Source organism: Oryza sativa, chromosome 3 (genome assembly GCF_034140825.1).
Source record: "Oryza sativa Japonica Group chromosome 3, ASM3414082v1".
Lineage (NCBI taxonomy): Eukaryota > Viridiplantae > Streptophyta > Magnoliopsida > Poales > Poaceae > Oryza > Oryza sativa.
The window spans coordinates 20,076,409-20,095,354 of record NC_089037.1 but is presented as its reverse complement, the minus strand read 5'-3'; positions in this window follow the sequence as shown (position 1 = coordinate 20,095,354).

Here is an 18,946-nt window from a genome sequence, read left to right as displayed (position 1 = left end):
TATATTACATCCCACCCACGTGTGGCAATATCGGCATTAATTGACAAAACTTCGCCATGCGAGTCGTGAAGTGACTTTTTGCCATCAACGCACCCAATACCCTCCAATATGTCCAAAAATCATGTTTAGGTGCTTTTTGAACTTTTTGATTCCGGTATATTACATCGCACCCACGTGTGGCAATATCGGCATTAATTGAGAAAAGTTCGCCGCGCGAGTCGCGAAGTAAGTTTTTGCCACACAATGCACCCAGTACACTCCAATAGGTCCAAAAATCATGTTTAGGTGCTTTTTGAACTTTTTGATTCCGGTATGTTACATCGCACCCACGTGTGGCAATATCGGCATTAATTGAGAAAAGTTCGCCGCGCGAGTCGCGAAGTAAGTTTTTGCCACACAATGCACCCAGTACACTCCAATATGTCCAAAAATCATGTTTTGGTGCTTTTTGAACTTTTTGATTCCGGTATATTACATCCCACCCACGTGTGGCAATATCGGCATTAATTGACAAAACATCGCCATGCGAGTCGCGAAGTGAGTTTTTGCCATCAACGCTCCCAATACACTCCAATAGGTCCAAAAATCATGTTTAGGTGCTTTTTGAACTTTTTGATTCCGGTATATTACATCGCACCCACGTGTGGCAATATCGGCATTAATTGAGAAAAGTTCGCCGCGCGAGTCGCGAAGTGAGTTTTTGCCATCAACGCACCCAATACACTCCAATATGTCCAAAAATCATGTTTAGGTGCTTTTTGAACTTTTTGATTCCGGTATATTACATCGCACCCACGTGTGGCAATATCGGCATTAATTGACAAAAGTTCGTCGCGCGAGTCGCGAAATGAGTTTTTGCCACAAACGCACCCAATACACTGCAATATGTCCAAAAATCATGATTAGGTGCTTTTTGAAGTTTTTTATTCCGGTATATTACATCCCACCCACGTGTGGCAATGTAGGCATTAATTGACAAAACATCGCCATGCGAGTCGCGAAGTGAGTTTTTGCCATCAACGCACCCAATACGCTCCAATATGTCCAAAAATGATGTTTAGGTGCTTTTCGAACTTTTTGATTCCGGCATATTACATCCCACCCACGTGTGGCAATATCGGCATTAATTGACAAAAGTTCGCCGCGCGAGTCGCGCAGTGAGTTTTCGCCACAAACGCACCAAATACGCTCCAATATGTCCAAAAATAATGTTTTGGTGCTTTTTGAGATTTTGATTCCGGTATATTACATCGCACCCACGTGTGGCAATATCGGCATTAATTGAGAAAAGTTCGCCGCGCGAGTCGCGAAGTAAGTTTTTGCCACACAATGCACCCAGTACACTCCAATATGTCCAAAAATCATGTTTTGGTGCTTTTTGAACTTTTTGATTCCGGTATATTACATCCCACCCACGTGTGGCAATATCGGCATTAATTGACAAAAGTTCGCCGTGCGAGTCGCGAAGTGAGTTTTTGCTACGAACGCACCCAATACACTCCAATATGTCCAAAAATCATGTTTTGGTGCTTTTTGAACTTTTTGATTCCGGTATATTACATCCCACCCATGTGTGGCAATATCGGCATTAATTGAGAAAAGTTCGCCGCGCGAGTCGCGAAGTAAGTTTTTGCCACACAATGCACCCAGTACACTCCAATATGTCCAAAAATCATGTTTTGGTGCTTTTTGAACTTTTTGATTCCGGTATATTACATCCCACCCACGTGTGGCAATATCGGCATTAATTGACAAAAGTTCGCCGCGCGAGTCGCGAAGTGAGTTTTTGCTACGAACGCACCCATTACACTCCAATATGTCCAAAAATCATGTTTTGGTGCTTTTTGAAGTTTTTTATTCCGGTATATTACATCCCACCCACGTGTGGCAATATCGGCATTAATTGACAAAACATCGCCATGCGAGTCGCGAAGTGAGTTTTTGCCAGAAACGCACCCAATACACTCCAATATGTCCAAAAATCATGTTTAGGTGCTTTTTGAACTTTTTCGTTCGGGTTAAAAACAACGCACCCACGTGTGGCAATATCGGCATTAATTAACAAAAGTTCGCCCCGCGAGTCGCGCAGTGAGTTTTCGCTACAAACGCACCAAATACGCTCCAATATGTCCAAAAATAATGTTTTGGTGCTTTTTGAGATTTTGATTCCGGTATATTACATCGCACCCACGTGTGGCAATATCGGCATTAATTGAGAAAAGTTCGCCGCGCGAGTCGCGAAGTAAGTTTTTGCCACACAATGCACCCAGTACACTCCAATAGGTCCAAAAATCATGTTTTGGTGCTTTTTGAACTTTTTGATTCCGGTATATTACATCCCACCCACGTGTGGCAATATCGGCATTAATTGACAAAACATCGCCATGCGAGTCGCGAAGTGAGTTTTTGCTACGAACGCACCCAATACACTCCAATATGTCCAAAAATCATGTTTAGGTGCTTTTTGAACTTTTTGATTCCGGTATATTACATCGCACCCACGTGTGGCAATATCGGCATTAATTGACAAAAGTTCGTCGCGCGAGTCGCGAAATGAGTTTTTGCCACAAACGCACCCAATACACTGCAATATGTCCAAAAATCATGATTAGGTGCTTTTTGAAGTTTTTTATTCCGGTATATTACATCCCACCCACGTGTGGCAATGTAGGCATTAATTGACAAAACATCGCCATGCGAGTCGCGAAGTGAGTTTTTGCCATCAACGCACCCAATACGCTCCAATATGTCCAAAAATGATGTTTAGGTGCTTTTCGAACTTTTTGATTCCGGCATATTACATCCCACCCACGTGTGGCAATATCGGCATTAATTGACAAAAGTTCGCCGCGCGAGTCGCGCAGTGAGTTTTCGCCACAAACGCACCAAATACGCTCCAATATGTCCAAAAATAATGTTTTGGTGCTTTTTGAGATTTTGATTCCGGTATATTACATCGCACCCACGTGTGGCAATATCGGCATTAATTGAGAAAAGTTCGCCGCGCGAGTCGCGAAGTAAGTTTTTGCCACACAATGCACCCAGTACACTCCAATATGTCCAAAAATCATGTTTTGGTGCTTTTTGAACTTTTTGATTCCGGTATATTACATCCCACCCACGTGTGGCAATATCGGCATTAATTGACAAAAGTTCGCCGTGCGAGTCGCGAAGTGAGTTTTTGCTACGAACGCACCCAATACACTCCAATATGTCCAAAAATCATGTTTTGGTGCTTTTTGAACTTTTTGATTCCGGTATATTACATCCCACCCACGTGTGGCAATATCGGCATTAATTGAGAAAAGTTCGCCGCGCGAGTCGCGAAGTAAGTTTTTGCCACACAATGCACCCAGTACACTCCAATATGTCCAAAAATCATGTTTTGGTGCTTTTTGAACTTTTTGATTCCGGTATATTACATCCCACCCACGTGTGGCAATATCGGCATTAATTGACAAAAGTTCGCCGCGCGAGTCGCGAAGTGAGTTTTTGCTACGAACGCACCCATTACACTCCAATATGTCCAAAAATCATGTTTTGGTGCTTTTTGAAGTTTTTTATTCCGGTATATTACATCCCACCCACGTGTGGCAATATCGGCATTAATTGACAAAACATCGCCATGCGAGTCGCGAAGTGAGTTTTTGCCAGAAACGCACCCAATACACTCCAATATGTCCAAAAATCATGTTTAGGTGCTTTTTGAACTTTTTCGTTCGGGTTAAAAACAACGCACCCACGTGTGGCAATATCGGCATTAATTAACAAAAGTTCGCCCCGCGAGTCGCGCAGTGAGTTTTCGCTACAAACGCACCAAATACGCTCCAATATGTCCAAAAATAATGTTTTGGTGCTTTTTGAGATTTTGATTCCGGTATATTACATCGCACCCACGTGTGGCAATATCGGCATTAATTGAGAAAAGTTCGCCGCGCGAGTCGCGAAGTAAGTTTTTGCCACACAATGCACCCAGTACACTCCAATAGGTCCAAAAATCATGTTTTGGTGCTTTTTGAACTTTTTGATTCCGGTATATTACATCCCACCCACGTGTGGCAATATCGGCATTAATTGACAAAACATCGCCATGCGAGTCGCGAAGTGAGTTTTTGCCATCAACGCTCCCAATACACTCCAATAGGTCCAAAAATCATGTTTAGGTGCTTTTTGAACTTTTTGATTCCGGTATATTACATCGCACCCACGTGTGGCAATATCGGCATTAATTGAGAAAAGTTCGCCGCGCGAGTCGCGAAGTGAGTTTTTGCCATCAACGCACCCAATACACTCCAATATGTCCAAAAATCATGTTTTGGTGCTTTTTGAACTTTTTGATTCTGGTATATTACATCCCACCCACGTGTGGCAATATAGGCATTAATTGACAAAACTTCGCCATGCGAGTCGTGAAGTGAGTTTTTGCCATCAACGCACCCAATACACTCCAATATGTCCAAAAATAATGTTTAGGTGCTTTTTGAACTTTTTGATTCCGGTATATTACATCGCACCCACGTGTGCAATATCGGCATTAATTGAGAAAAGTTCGCCGCGCGAGTCGCGAAGTAAGTTTTTGCCACACAATGCACCCAGTACACTCCAATAGGTCCAAAAATCATGTTTAGGTGCTTTTTGAACTTTTTGATTCCGGTATATTACATCGCACCCACGTGTGGCAATATCGGCATTAATTGAGAAAAGTTCGCCGCGCGAGTCGCGAAGTAAGTTTTTGCCACACAATGCACCCAGTACACTCCAATAGGTCCAAAAATCATGTTTAGGTGCTTTTTGAACTTTTTGATTCCGGTATATTACATCGCACCCACGTGTGGCAATATCGGCATTAATTGAGAAAAGTTCGCCGCGCGAGTCGCGAAGTAAGTTTTTGCCACACAATGCACCCAGTACACTCCAATATGTCCAAAAATCATGTTTTGGTGCTTTTTGAACTTTTTGATTCCGGTATATTACATCCCACCCACGTGTGGCAATATCGGCATTAATTGACAAAAGTTCGCCGCGAGAGTCGCGAAGTGAGTTTTTGCCACAAATGCACCCAGTACACTCCAATATGTCCAAAAATCATGTTTAGGTGCTTTTTGAACTTTTTGATTCCGGTATATTACATCACACCCACGTGTGGCAATATCGGCATTAATTGACAAAAGTTCGCCGCGCGAGTCGCGCAGTGAGTTTTCGGCACAAACGCACCCATTACACTGCAATATGTCCAAAAATCATGATTAGGTGCTTTTTGAAGTTTTTTATTCCGGTATATTACATCCCACCCACGTGTGGCAATATCGGCATTAATTGAGAAAAGTTCGCCCCGCGAGTCGCGAAGTGAGTTTTTGCCAGAAACGCACCCAATACACTCCAATATGTCCAAAAATCATGTTTAGGTGGTTTTTGAACTTTTTCGTTCCGGTTAAAAACAACGCACCCACGTGTGGCAATATCGGCATTAATTAACAAAAGTTCGCCCCGCGAGTCGCGCAGTGAGTTTTCGCCACAAACGCACCAAATACGCTCCAATATGTCCAAAAATAATGTTTTGGTGCTTTTTGAGATTTTGATTCCGGTATATTACATCGCACCCACGTGTGGCAATATCGGCATTAATCGACAAATGTTCGCCACGCGAGTCGCGAAGTGAGTTTTTGCCATCAACGCACCCAATACACTCCAATATGTCCAAAAATCATGTTTAGGTGCTTTTTGAACTTTTTGATTCCGGTATATTACATCGCACCCACGTGTGGCAATATCGGCATTAATTGAGAAAAGTTCGTCGCGCGAGTCGCGAAATGAGTTTTTGCCACAAACGCACCCAATACACTCCAATATGTCCAAAAATCATGTTTACGTGCTTTTTGAACTTTTTGATTCCGGTATATTACATCCCACCCACGTGTGGCAATGTAGGCATTAATTGACAAAACATCGCCATACGAGTCGCGAAGTGAGTTTTTGCCATCAACGCACCCAATATGCTCCAATATGTCCAAAAATCATGTTTAGGTGCTTTTCGAACTTTTTGATTCCGGTATGTTACATCCCACCCACGTGTGGCAATATCGGCATTAATTGACAAAACTTCGCCATGCGAGTCGTGAAGTGAGTTTTTGCCATCAACACACCCAATACACTCCAATATGTCCAAAAATCATGTTTAGGTGCTTTTTGAACTTTTTGATTCCGGTATATTACATCGCACCCACGTGTGGCAATATCGGCATTAATTGAGAAAAGTTCGCCGCGCGAGTCGCGAAGTAAGTTTTTGCCACACAATGCACCCAGTACACTCCAGTATGTCCAAAAATCATGTTTTGGTGCATTTTGAACTTTTTGATTCCGGTATATTACATCCCACCCACGTGTGGCAATATCGGCATTAATTGACAAAAGTTCGCCGCGCGAGTCGCGAAGTGAGTTTTTGCTACGAACGCACCCAATACACTCCAATATGTCCAAAAATCATGTTTTGGTGCTTTTTGAACTTTTTGATTCCGGTATATTACATCCCACCCACGTGTGGCAGTATCGGCATTAATTGACAAAAGTTCGCCGCGCGAGTCGCGAAGTGAGTTTTTGCTACGAACGCACCCAATACACTCCAATATGTCCAAAAATCATGTTTTGGTGCTTTTTGAACTTTTTGATTCCGGTATATTACATCCCACCCACGTGTGGCACTATCGGCATTAATTGACAAAAGTTCGCCGCGCGAGTCGCGAAGTGAGTTTTTGCTACGAACGCACCCAATACACTCCAATATGTCCAAAAATCATGTTTTGGTGCTTTTTGAACTTTTTGATTCCGGTATATTACATCCCACCCACGTGTGGCAGTATCGGCATTAATTGACAAAAGTTCGCCGCGCGAGTCGCGAAGTGAGTTTTTGCTACGAACGCACCCAATACACTCCAATATGTCCAAAAATCATGTTTTGGTGCTTTTTGAACTTTTTGATTCCGGTATATTACATCCCACCCACGTGTGGCACTATCGGCATTAATTGACAAAAGTTCGCCGCGCGAGTCGCGAAGTGAGTTTTTGCTACGAACGCACCCAATACACTCCAATATGTCCAAAAATCATGTTTTGGTGCTTTTTGAACTTTTTGATTCCGGTATATTACATCCCACCCACGTGTGGCAGTATCGGCATTAATTGACAAAAGTTCGCCGCGAGGGTCGCGAAGTGAGTTTTCGCCACAAATGCACCCAATACACTCCAATATGTCCAAAAATCATGTTTAGGTCCTTTTTGAACTTTTTCGTTCCGATTAAAAACAACGCATCCACGTGTGGCAATATCGGCATTAATTGACAAAACATCGCCATGCGAGTCGTGAAGTGAGTTTTTGCCATCAACGCACCCAATACGCTCCAATATGTCCAAAAATCATGTTTAGGTGCTTTTCGAACTTTTTGATTCCGGTATATTACATCCCACCCACGTGTGGCAATATCGGCATTAATTGACAAAACTTCGCCATGCGAGTCGTGAAGTGAGTTTTCGCCATCAACGCACCCAATACACTCCAATATGTCCAAAAATCATGTTTAGGTGCTTTTTGAACTTTTTGATTCCGGTATATTACATCGCACCCACGTGTGGCAATATCGGCATTAATTGAGAAAAGTTCGCCGCGCGAGTCGCGAAGTATGTTTTTGCCACACAATGCACCCAGTACACTCCAATAGGTCCAAAAATCATGTTTAGGTGCTTTTTGAACTTTTTGATTCCGGTATATTACATCGCACCCACGTGTGGCAATATCGGCATTAATTGACAAAACTTCGCCATGCGAGTCGTGAAGTGAGTTTTTGCCATCAACGCACCCAGTACACTCCAGTATGTCAAAAAATCATGTTTTGGTGCTTTTTGAACTTTTTGATTCCGGTATATTACATCCCACCCACGTGTGGCAGTATCGGCATTAATTGACAAAAGTTCGTCGCGCGAGTCGCGAAGTGAGTTTTTGCTACGAACGCACCCATTACACTCCAATATGTCCAAAAATCATGTTTTGGTGCTTTTTGAACTTTTTGATTCCGGTATATTACATCCCACCCACGTGTGGCAATATCGGCATTAATTGACAAAGGTTCGCCGCGCGAGTCGCGAAGTGAGTTTTTGCTACGAACGCACCCAATACACTCCAATATGTCCAAAAATCATGTTTTGGTGCTTTTTGAACTTTTTGATTCCGGTATATTACATCCCACCCACGTGTGGCAGTATCGGCATTAATTGACAAAAGTTCGCCGCGAGAGTCGCGAAGTGAGTTTTCGCCACAAATGCACCCAATACACTCCAATATGTCCAAAAATCATGTTTAGGTCCTTTTTGAACTTTTTCGTTCCGATTAAAAACAACGCATCCACGTGTGGCAATATCGGCATTAATTGACAAAACTTCGCCATGCGAGTCGTGAAGTGAGTTTTTGCCATCAACGCACCCAATACGCTCCAATATGTCCAAAAATCATGTTTTGGTGCTTTTTGAACTTTTTGATTCCGGTATATTACATCGCACCCACGTGTGGCAATATCGGCATTAATTGAGAAAAGTTCGCCGCGCGAGTCGCGATGTAAGTTTTTGCCACACAATGCACCCAGTACACTCCAATATGTCCAAAAATCATGTTTAGGTGCTTTTTGATCTTTTTGGTTCCGGTATATTACATCCCACCCACGTGTGGCAATATCGGCATTAATTAACAAAAGCTCGCCCCGTGCGTCGCGCAGTGAGTTTTTGCCACAAATGCACCCAATACACTCCAATATGTCCAAAAATCATGTTTAGGTGCTTTTTGAACTTTTTCGTTCCGGTATATTACATCACACCCACGTGTGGCAATATCGGCATTAATTGAGAAAAATTCGCCGCGCGAGTCGCGAAGTGAGTTTTTGCCACAAATGCACCCAGTACACTCCAATATGTCCAAAAATAATGTTTAGGTGCGTTTTGAACTTTTTGATTCCGGTATATTACATCACACCCACGTGTGGCAATATCGGCATTAATTGACAAAAGTTCGCCGCGAGAGTCGCGAAGTGAGTTTTTGCCACGAACGCACCCAATCAACTCCAATATGTCCAAAAATCATGTTTCGGTGCTTTTTGAACTTTTTGATTCCGGTATATTACATCGCACCCACGTGTGGCAATATCGGCATTAATTGAGAAAAGTTCGCCGCGCGAGTCGCGCAGTGAGTTTTCGCCACAAACGCACCCAATACACTCAAATATGTCCAAAAATATTGTTTTGGTGCTTTTTGAACTTTTTGATTCCGGTATATTACATCCCACCCACGTGTGGCAATATCGGCATTAATTGACAAAAGTTCGCTGTGCGAGTCGCCAAGTGAGTTTTTGCCATCAATGCACCCAATACACTCCAATTTGTCCAGAAATCATGTTTTGGTGCCTTTTGAACTTTTTCGTTCCGGTTAAAAACAACGCACCCACGAGTGGCAATATCGGCATTAATAGACAAAAGTTCGCCGCGCGAGTCGCGAAGTGAGTTTTTGCCGAGAACGCACCCAATCAACTCCAACATGTCCAAAAATAATGTTTTGGTGCTTTTTGAACTTTTTGATTCCGGTATATTACATCCCACCCACGTGTGGCAATGTAGGCATTAATTGACAAAACATCGCCATGCGAGTCGCGAAGTGAGTTTTTGCCATCAACGCACCCAATACGCTCCAATATGTCCAAAAATCATGTTTAGGTGCTTTTTGATCTTTTTGATTCCGGTATATTATATCCCACCCACGTGTGGCAATATCGGCATTAATTGACAAAAATTCGCCGCGCGAGTCGCGAAGTGAGTTTTTGCCACAAATGCACCCAGTACACTCCAATATGTCCAAAAATCATGTTTAGGTGCTTTTTGAACTTTTTGATTCCGGTATATTACATCACACCCACGTGTGGCAATATCGGCATTAATTGACAAAAGTTCGCCGCGCGAGTCGCGAAGTGAGTTTTTGCCATCAACGCACCCAATACGCTCCAATATGTCCAAAAATCATGTTTAGGTGCTTTTTGAACTTTTTGATTCCGGTATATTACATCGCACCCACGTGTGGCAATATCGGCATTAATTGACAAAAGTACACCGCGCGAGTCGCGAAGTGAGTTTTTGCCACAAACGCACCCAATACAATGCAATATGTCCAAAAATAATGTTTTGGTGCTTTTTGATCTTTTTGATTCCGGTATATTACATCCCACCCACGTGTGGCAATATCGGCATTAATTGACAAAAGTTCGCCGCGCGAGTCGCGCAGTGAGTTTTCACCACAAACGCACCCAATACACTGCAATATGTCCAAAAATCATGATTAGGTGCTTTTTGAACTTTTTGCTTCCGGTATATTACATCCCACACACGTGTGGCAATATAGGCATTAATTGACAAAACTTCGCCATGCGAGTCGTGAAGTGAGTTTTTGCCATCAACGCACCCAATACACTCCAATATGTCCAAAAATCATGTTTACGTGCTTTTTGAACTTTTTGATTCCGGTATATTACATCCCACCCACGTGTGGCAATATCGGCATTAATTGAGAAAAGTTCGCCGCGCGAGTCGCGAAGTAAGTTTTTGCCACACAATGCACCCAGTACACTCCAGTATGTCCAAAAATCATGTTTTGGTGCTTTTTGAACTTTTTGATTCCGGTATATTACATCCCACCCACGTGTGGCACTATCGGCATTAATTGACAAAAGTTCGCCGCGCGAGTCGCGAAGTGAGTTTTTGCTACGAACGCACCCAATACACTCCAATATGTCCAAAAATCATGTTTTGGTGCTTTTTGAACTTTTTGATTCCGGTATATTACATCCCACCCACGTGTGGCAGTATCGGCATTAATTGACAAAAGTTCGTCGCGCGAGTCGCGAAGTGAGTTTTTGCTACGAACGCACCCAATACACTCCAATATGTCCAAAAATCATGTTTTGGTGCTTTTTGAACTTTTTGATTCCGGTATATTACATCCCACCCACGTGTGGCAGTATCGGCATTAATTGACAAAAGTTCGCCGCGAGAGTCGCGAAGTGAGTTTTCGCCACAAATGCACCCAATACACTCCAATATGTCCAAAAATCATGTTTAGGTCCTTTTTGAACTTTTTCGTTCCGATTAAAAACAACGCATCCACGTGTGGCAATATCGGCATTAATTGACAAAACTTCGCCATGCGAGTCGTGAAGTGAGTTTTTGCCATCAACGCACCCAATACGCTCCAATATGTCCAAAAATCATGTTTAGGTGCTTTTCGAACTTTTTGATTCCGGTATATTACATCCCACCCACGTGTGGCAATATCGGCATTAATTGACAAAACTTCGCCATGCGAGTCGTGAAGTGAGTTTTCGCCATCAACGCACCCAATACACTCCAATATGTCCAAAAATCATGTTTAGGTGCTTTTTGAACTTTTTGACTCCGGTATATTACATCGCACCCACGTGTGGCAATATCGGCATTAATTGAGAAAAGTTCGCCGCGCGAGTCGCGAAGTAAGTTTTTGCCACACAATGCACCCAGTACACTCCAATAGGTCCAAAAATCATGTTTAGGTGCTTTTTGAACTTTTTGATTCCGGTATATTACATGGCACCCACGTGTGGCAATATCGGCATTAATTGACAAAACTTCGCCATGCGAGTCGTGAAGTGAGTTTTTGCCATCAACGCACCCAGTACACTCCAGTATGTCAAAAAATCATGTTTTGGTGCTTTTTGAACTTTTTGATTCCGGTATATTACATCGCACCCACGTGTGGCAATATCGGCATTAATTGAGAAAAGTTCGCCGCGCGAGTCGCGAAGTATGTTTTTGCCACACAATGCACCCAGTACACTCCAATATGTCCAAAAATCATGTTTTGGTGCTTTTTGAACTTTTTGATTCCGGTATATTACATCCCACCCACGTGTGGCAGTATCGGCATTAATTGACAAAAGTTCGCCGCGCGAGTCGCGAAGTGAGTTTTTGCTACGAACGCACCCATTACACTCCAATATGTCCAAAAATCATGTTTTGGTGCTTTTTGAACTTTTTGATTCCGGTATATTACATCCCACCCACGTGTGGCAATATCGGCATTAATTGACAAAAGTTCGCCGCGCGAGTCCCGAAGTGAGTTTTTGCTACGAACGCACCCAATACACTCCAATATGTCCAAAAATCATGTTTTGGTGCTTTTTGAACTTTTTGATTCCGGTATATTACATCCCACCCACGTGTGGCAGTATCGGCATTAATTGACAAAAGTTCGCCGCGAGAGTCGCGAAGTGAGTTTTCGCCACAAATGCACCCAATACACTCCAATATGTCCAAAAATCATGTTTAGGTCCTTTTTGAACTTTTTCGTTCATATTAAAAACAACGCATCCACGTGTGGCAATATCGGCATTAATTGACAAAACTTCGCCATGCGAGTCGTGAAGTGAGTTTTTGCCATCAACGCACCCAATACGCTCCAATATGTCCAAAAATCATGTTTAGGTGCTTTTCGAACTTTTTGATTCCGGTATATTACATCCCACCCACGTGTGGCAATATCGGCATTAATTGACAAAACTTCGCCATGCGAGTCGTGAAGTGAGTTTTTGCCATCAACGCACCCAGTACACTCCAGTATGTCCAAAAATCATGTTTTGGTGCTTTTTGAACTTTTTGATTCCGGTATATTACATCGCACCCACGTGTGGCAATATCGGCATTAATTGAGAAAAGTTCGCCGCGCGAGTCGCGAAGTATGTTTTTGCCACACAATGCACCCAGTACACTCCAATAGGTCCAAAAATCATGTTTAGGTGCTTTTTGAACTTTTTGATTCCGGTATATTACATCGCACCCACGTGTGGCAATATCGGCATTAATTGAGAAAAGTTCGCCGCGCGAGTCGCGAAGTAAGTTTTTGCCACACAATGCACCCAGTACACTCCAATATGTCCAAAAATCATGTTTTGGTGCTTTTTGAACTTTTTGATTCCGGTATATTACATCGCACCCACGTGTGGCAATATCGGCATTAATTGAGAAAAGTTCGCCGCGCGAGTCGCGAAGTAAGTTTTTGCCACACAATGCACCCAGTACACTCCAATAGGTCCAAAAATCATGTTTAGGTGCTTTTTGAACTTTTTGATTCCGGTATATTACATCGCACCCACGTGTGGCAATATCGGCATTAATTGACAAAACTTCGCCATGCGAGTCGTGAAGTGAGTTTTTGCCATCAACGCACCCAGTACACTCCAGTATGTCCAAAAATCATGTTTTGGTGCTTTTTGAACTTTTTGATTCCGGTATATTACATCGCACCCACGTGTGGCAATATCGGCATTAATTGAGAAAAGTTCGCCGCGCGAGTCGCGAAGTATGTTTTTGCCACACAATGCACCCAGTACACTCCAATAGGTCCAAAAATCATGTTTAGGTGCTTTTTGAACTTTTTGATTCCGGTATATTACATCGCACCCACGTGTGGCAATATCGGCATTAATTGAGAAAAGTTCGCCGCGCGAGTCGCGAAGTAAGTTTTTGCCACACAATGCACCCAGTACACTCCAATATGTCCAAAAATCATGTTTTGGTGCTTTTTGAACTTTTTGATTCCGGTATATTACATCGCACCCACGTGTGGCAATATCGGCATTAATTGAGAAAAGTTCGCCGCGCGAGTCGCGAAGTAAGTTTTTGCCACACAATGCACCCAGTACACTCCAATATGTCCAAAAATCATGTTTAGGTGCTTTTTGATCTTTTTGGTTCCGGTATATTACATCCCAGCCACGTGTGGCAATATCGGCATTAATTAACAAAAGCTCGCCCCGTGCGTCGCGCAGTGAGTTTTTGCCACAAATGCACCCAATACACTCCAATATGTCCAAAAATCATGTTTAGGTGCTTTTTGAACTTTTTCGTTCCGGTATATTACATCACACCCACGTGTGGCAATATCGGCATTAATTGAGAAAAATTCGCCGCGCGAGTCGCGAAGTGAGTTTTTGCCACAAATGCACCCAGTACACTCCAATATGTCCAAAAATAATGTTTAGGTGCGTTTTGAACTTTTTGATTCCGGTATATTACATCACACCCACGTGTGGCAATATCGGCATTAATTGACAAAAGTTCGCCGCGAGAGTCGCGAAGTGAGTTTTTGCCACGAACGCACCCAATCAACTCCAATATGTCCAAAAATCATGTTTCGGTGCTTTTTGAACTTTTTGATTCCGGTATATTACATCGCACCCACGTGTGGCAATATCGGCATTAATTGAGAAAAGTTCGCCGCGCGAGTCGCGAAGTAAGTTTTTGCCACACAATGCACCCAGTACACTCCAATATGTCCAAAAATCATGTTTAGGTGCTTTTTGAACTTTTTGATTCCGGTATATTACATCGCACCCACGTGTGGCAATATCGGCATTAATTGACAAAACTTCGCAGCGCGAGTCGCGCAGTGAGTTTTCGCCACAAACGCACCCAATACACTCAAATATGTCCAAAAATATTGTTTTGGTGCTTTTTAAACTTTTTGATTCCGGTATATTACATCCCACCCACGTGTGGCAATATCGGCATTAATTGACAAAAGTTCGCCGTGCGAGTCGCCAAGTGAGTTTTTGCCATCAATGCACCCAATACACTCCAATTTGTCCAGAAATCATGTTTTGGTGCCTTTTGAACTTTTTCGTTCCGGTTAAAAACAACGCACCCACGAGTGGCAATATCGGCATTAATAGACAAAAGTTCGCCGCGCGAGTCGCGAAGTGAGTTTTTGCCGAGAACGCACCCAATCAACTCCAACATGTCCAAAAATAATATTTTGGTGCTTTTTGAACTTTTTGATTCCGGTATATTACATCCCACCCACGTGTGGCAATGTAGGCATTAATTGACAAAACATCGCCATGCGAGTCGCGAAGTGAGTTTTTGCCATCAACGCACCCAATACGCTCCAATATGTCCAAAAATCATGTTTAGGTGCTTTTCGAACTTTTTGATTCCGGTATATTACATCCCACCCATGTGTGGCAGTATTGGCATTAATTGACAAAAGTTCGCCGCGAGAGTCGCGAAGTGAGTTTTTGCCACGAACGCACCCAATCAACTCCAATATGTCCAAAAATCATGTTTTGGTGCTTTTTAAACTTTTTGATTCTGGAATATTACATCGCACCCACGAGTGGCAATATCGGCATTAATTGACAAAAGTTCGCGAAGTGAGTTTTTGCCAAGAACGCACCCAATCCACTCCAATATGTCCAAAAATAAAGTTTTGGTGCTTTTTGAACTTTTTGATTCCGGTACATTACATCCCACTCACGTGTGGCAATATCGGCAATTATTGATAAAAGTTCGCTGCGCGAGTCGCGAAGCGAGTTTTTGCCATCAACGCACCCAGTCCACTCCAATATGTCCAAAAATCATGTTTAGGTGCTTTTTGATCTTTTTGATTCCGGTATATTATATCCCACCCACGTGTGGCAATATCGGCATTAATTGACAAAAATTCGCCGCGCGAGTCGCGAAGTGAGTTTTTGCCACAAATACACCCAGTACACTCCAATATGTCCAAAAATCATGTTTAGGTGCTTTTTGAACTTTTTGATTCTGGTATATTACATCACACCCACGTGTGGCAATATCGGCATTAATTGACAAAAGTTCGCCGCGCGAGTCGCGAAGTGAGTTTTTGCCATCAACGCACCCAATACGCTCCAATATGTCCAAAAATCATGTTTAGGTGCTTTTTGAACTTTTTGATTCCGGTATATTACATCGCACCCACGTGTGGCCATATCGGCATTAATTGACAAAAATTCGCCGCGCGAGTCGCGAAGTGAGTTCTTGCCACAAATGCACCCAGTACACTCCAATATGTCCAAAAATCATGTTTAGGTGCTTTTTGATCTTTTTGATTCCGGTATATTACATCCCACCCACGTGTGGCAATATCGGCATTAATTGACAAAAGTTCGCCGCGCGAGTCGCGCAGTGAGTTTTCACCACAAACGCACCCAATACACTGCAATATGTCCAAAAATCATGATTAGGTGCTTTTTGAAGTTTTTGATTCCGGTATATTACATCCCACCCACGTGTGGCAATATCGGCATTAATTGACAAAAGTTCGCCCCGCGAGTCGCGAAGTGAGTTTTTGCCACAAACGATCCCAATACACTGCAATATGTCCAAAAATCATGTTTCGGTGCTTTTTGAACTTTTTGATTCCGGTAAATTAAATCCCACCCACGTGTGGCAATATCGGCATTAATTAACAAAAGTTCGCCCCGCGAGTCGCGCAGCGAGTTTTTGCCACAAACGCACCCAATACACTCCAATATGTCCAAAAATCATGTTTAGGTACTTTTTGAACTTTTTGCTTCCGGTATATTACATCCCACCCACGTGTGGCAATATAGGCATTAATTGACAAAACTTCGCCATGCGAGTCGTGAAGTGAGTTTTTGCCATCAACGCACCCAATACACTCCAATATGTCCAAAAATCATGTTTACGTGCTTTTTGAACTTTTTAATTCCGGTATATTACATCCCACCCACGTGTGGCAATATCGGCATTAATTGAGAAAAGTTCGCCGCGCGAGTCGCGAAGTAAGTTTTTGCCACACAATGCACCCAGTACACTCCAATATGTCCAAAAATCATGTTTAGGTGCTTTTTGAACTTTTTGATTCCGGTATATTACATCGCACCCACGTGTGGCAATATCGGCATTAATTGACAAAACTTCGCAGCGCGAGTCGCGCAGTGAGTTTTCGCCACAAACGCACCCAATACACTCAAATATGTCCAAAAATATTGTTTTGGTGCTTTTTGAACTTTTTGATTCCGGTATATTACATCCCACCCACGTGTGGACATATCGGCATTAATTGACAAAAGTTCGCCGTGCGAGTCGCCAAGTGAGTTTTTGCCATCAATGCACCCAATACACTCCAATTTGTCCAGAAATCATGTTTTGGTGCCTTTTGAACTTTTTCGTTCCGGTTAAAAACAACGCACCCACGAGTGGCAATATCGGCATTAATAGACAAAAGTTCGCCGCGCGAGTCGCGAAGTGAGTTTTTGCCGAGAACGCACCCAATCAACTCCAACATGTCCAAAAATAATGTTTTGGTGCTTTTTGAACTTTTTGATTCCGGTATATTACATCCCACCCACGTGTGACAATGTAGGCATTAATTGACAAAACATCGCCATGCGAGTCGCGAAGTGAGTTTTTGCCATCAACGCACCCAATACGCTCCAATATGTCCAAAAATCATGTTTAGGTGCTTTTCGAACTTTTTGATTCCGGTATATTACATCCCACCCACGTGTGGCAGTATTGGCATTAATTGACAAAAGTTCGCCGCGAGAGTCGCGAAGTGAGTTTTTGCCACGAACGCACCCAATCAACTCCAATATGTCCAAAAATCATGTTTTGGTGCTTTTTAAACTTTTTGATTCTGGAATATTACATCGCACCCACGAGTGGCAATATCGGCATTAATTGACAAAAGTTCGCGAAGTGAGTTTTTGCCAAGAACGCACCCAATCCACTCCAATATGTCCAAAAATAAAGTTTTGGTGCTTTTTGAACTTTTTGATTCCGGTACATTACATCCCACTCACGTGTGGCAATATCGGCAATTATTGATAAAAGTTCGCTGCGCGAGTCGCGAAGCGAGTTTTTGCCATCAACGCACCCAGTCCACTCCAATATGTCCAAAAATCATGTTTAGGTGCTTTTTGATCTTTTTGATTCCGGTATATTACATCCCACCCACGTGTGGCAATATCGGCATTAATTGACAAAAATTCGCCGCGCGAGTCGCGAAGTGAGTTTTTGCCACAAATGCACCCAGTACACTCCAATATGTCCAAAAATCATGTTTAGGTGCTTTTTGAACTTTTTGATTCCGGTATATTACATCACACCCACGTGTGGCAATATCGGCATTAATTGACAAAAGTTCGCCGCGCGAGTCGCGAAGTGAGTTTTTGCCATCAACGCACCCAATACGCTCCAATATGTCCAAAAATCATGTTTAGGTGCTTTCTGAACTTTTTGATTCCGGTATATTACATCGCACCCACGTGTGGCCATATCGGCATTAATTGACAAAAATTCGCCGCGCGAGTCGCGAAGTGAGTTCTTGCCACAAATGCACCCAGTACACTCCAATATGTCCAAAAATCATGTTTAGGTGCTTTTTGATCTTTTTGATTCCGGTATATTACATCCCACCCACGTGTGGCAATATCGGCATTAATTGACAAAAGTTCGCCGCGCGAGTCGCGCAGTGAGTTTTCACCACAAACGCACCCAATACACTGCAATATGTCCAAAAATCATGATTAGGTGCTTTTTGAAGTTTTTGATTCCGGTATATTACATCCCACCCACGTGTGGCAATATCGGCATTAATTGACAAAAGTTCGCCCCGCGAGTCGCGAAGTGAGTTTTTGCCACAAACGATCCCAATACACTGCAATATGTCCAAAAATCATGTTTCGGTGCTTTTTGAACTTTTTGATTCCGGTAAATTAAATCCCACCCACGTGTGGCAATATCGGCATTAATTAACAAAAGTTCGCCCCGCGAGTCGCGCAGCGAGTTTTTGCCACAAACGCACCCAATACACTCCAATATGTCCAAAAATCATGTTTAGGTACTTTTTGAACTTTTTGCTTCCGGTATATTACATCCCACCCACGTGTGGCAATATAGGCATTAATTGACAAAACTTCGCCATGCGAGTCGTGAAGTGAGTTTTTGCCATCAACGCACCCAATACACTCCAATATGTCCAAAAATCATGTTTACGTGCTTTTTGAACTTTTTAATTCCGGTATATTACATCCCACCCACGTGTGGCAATATCGGCATTAAT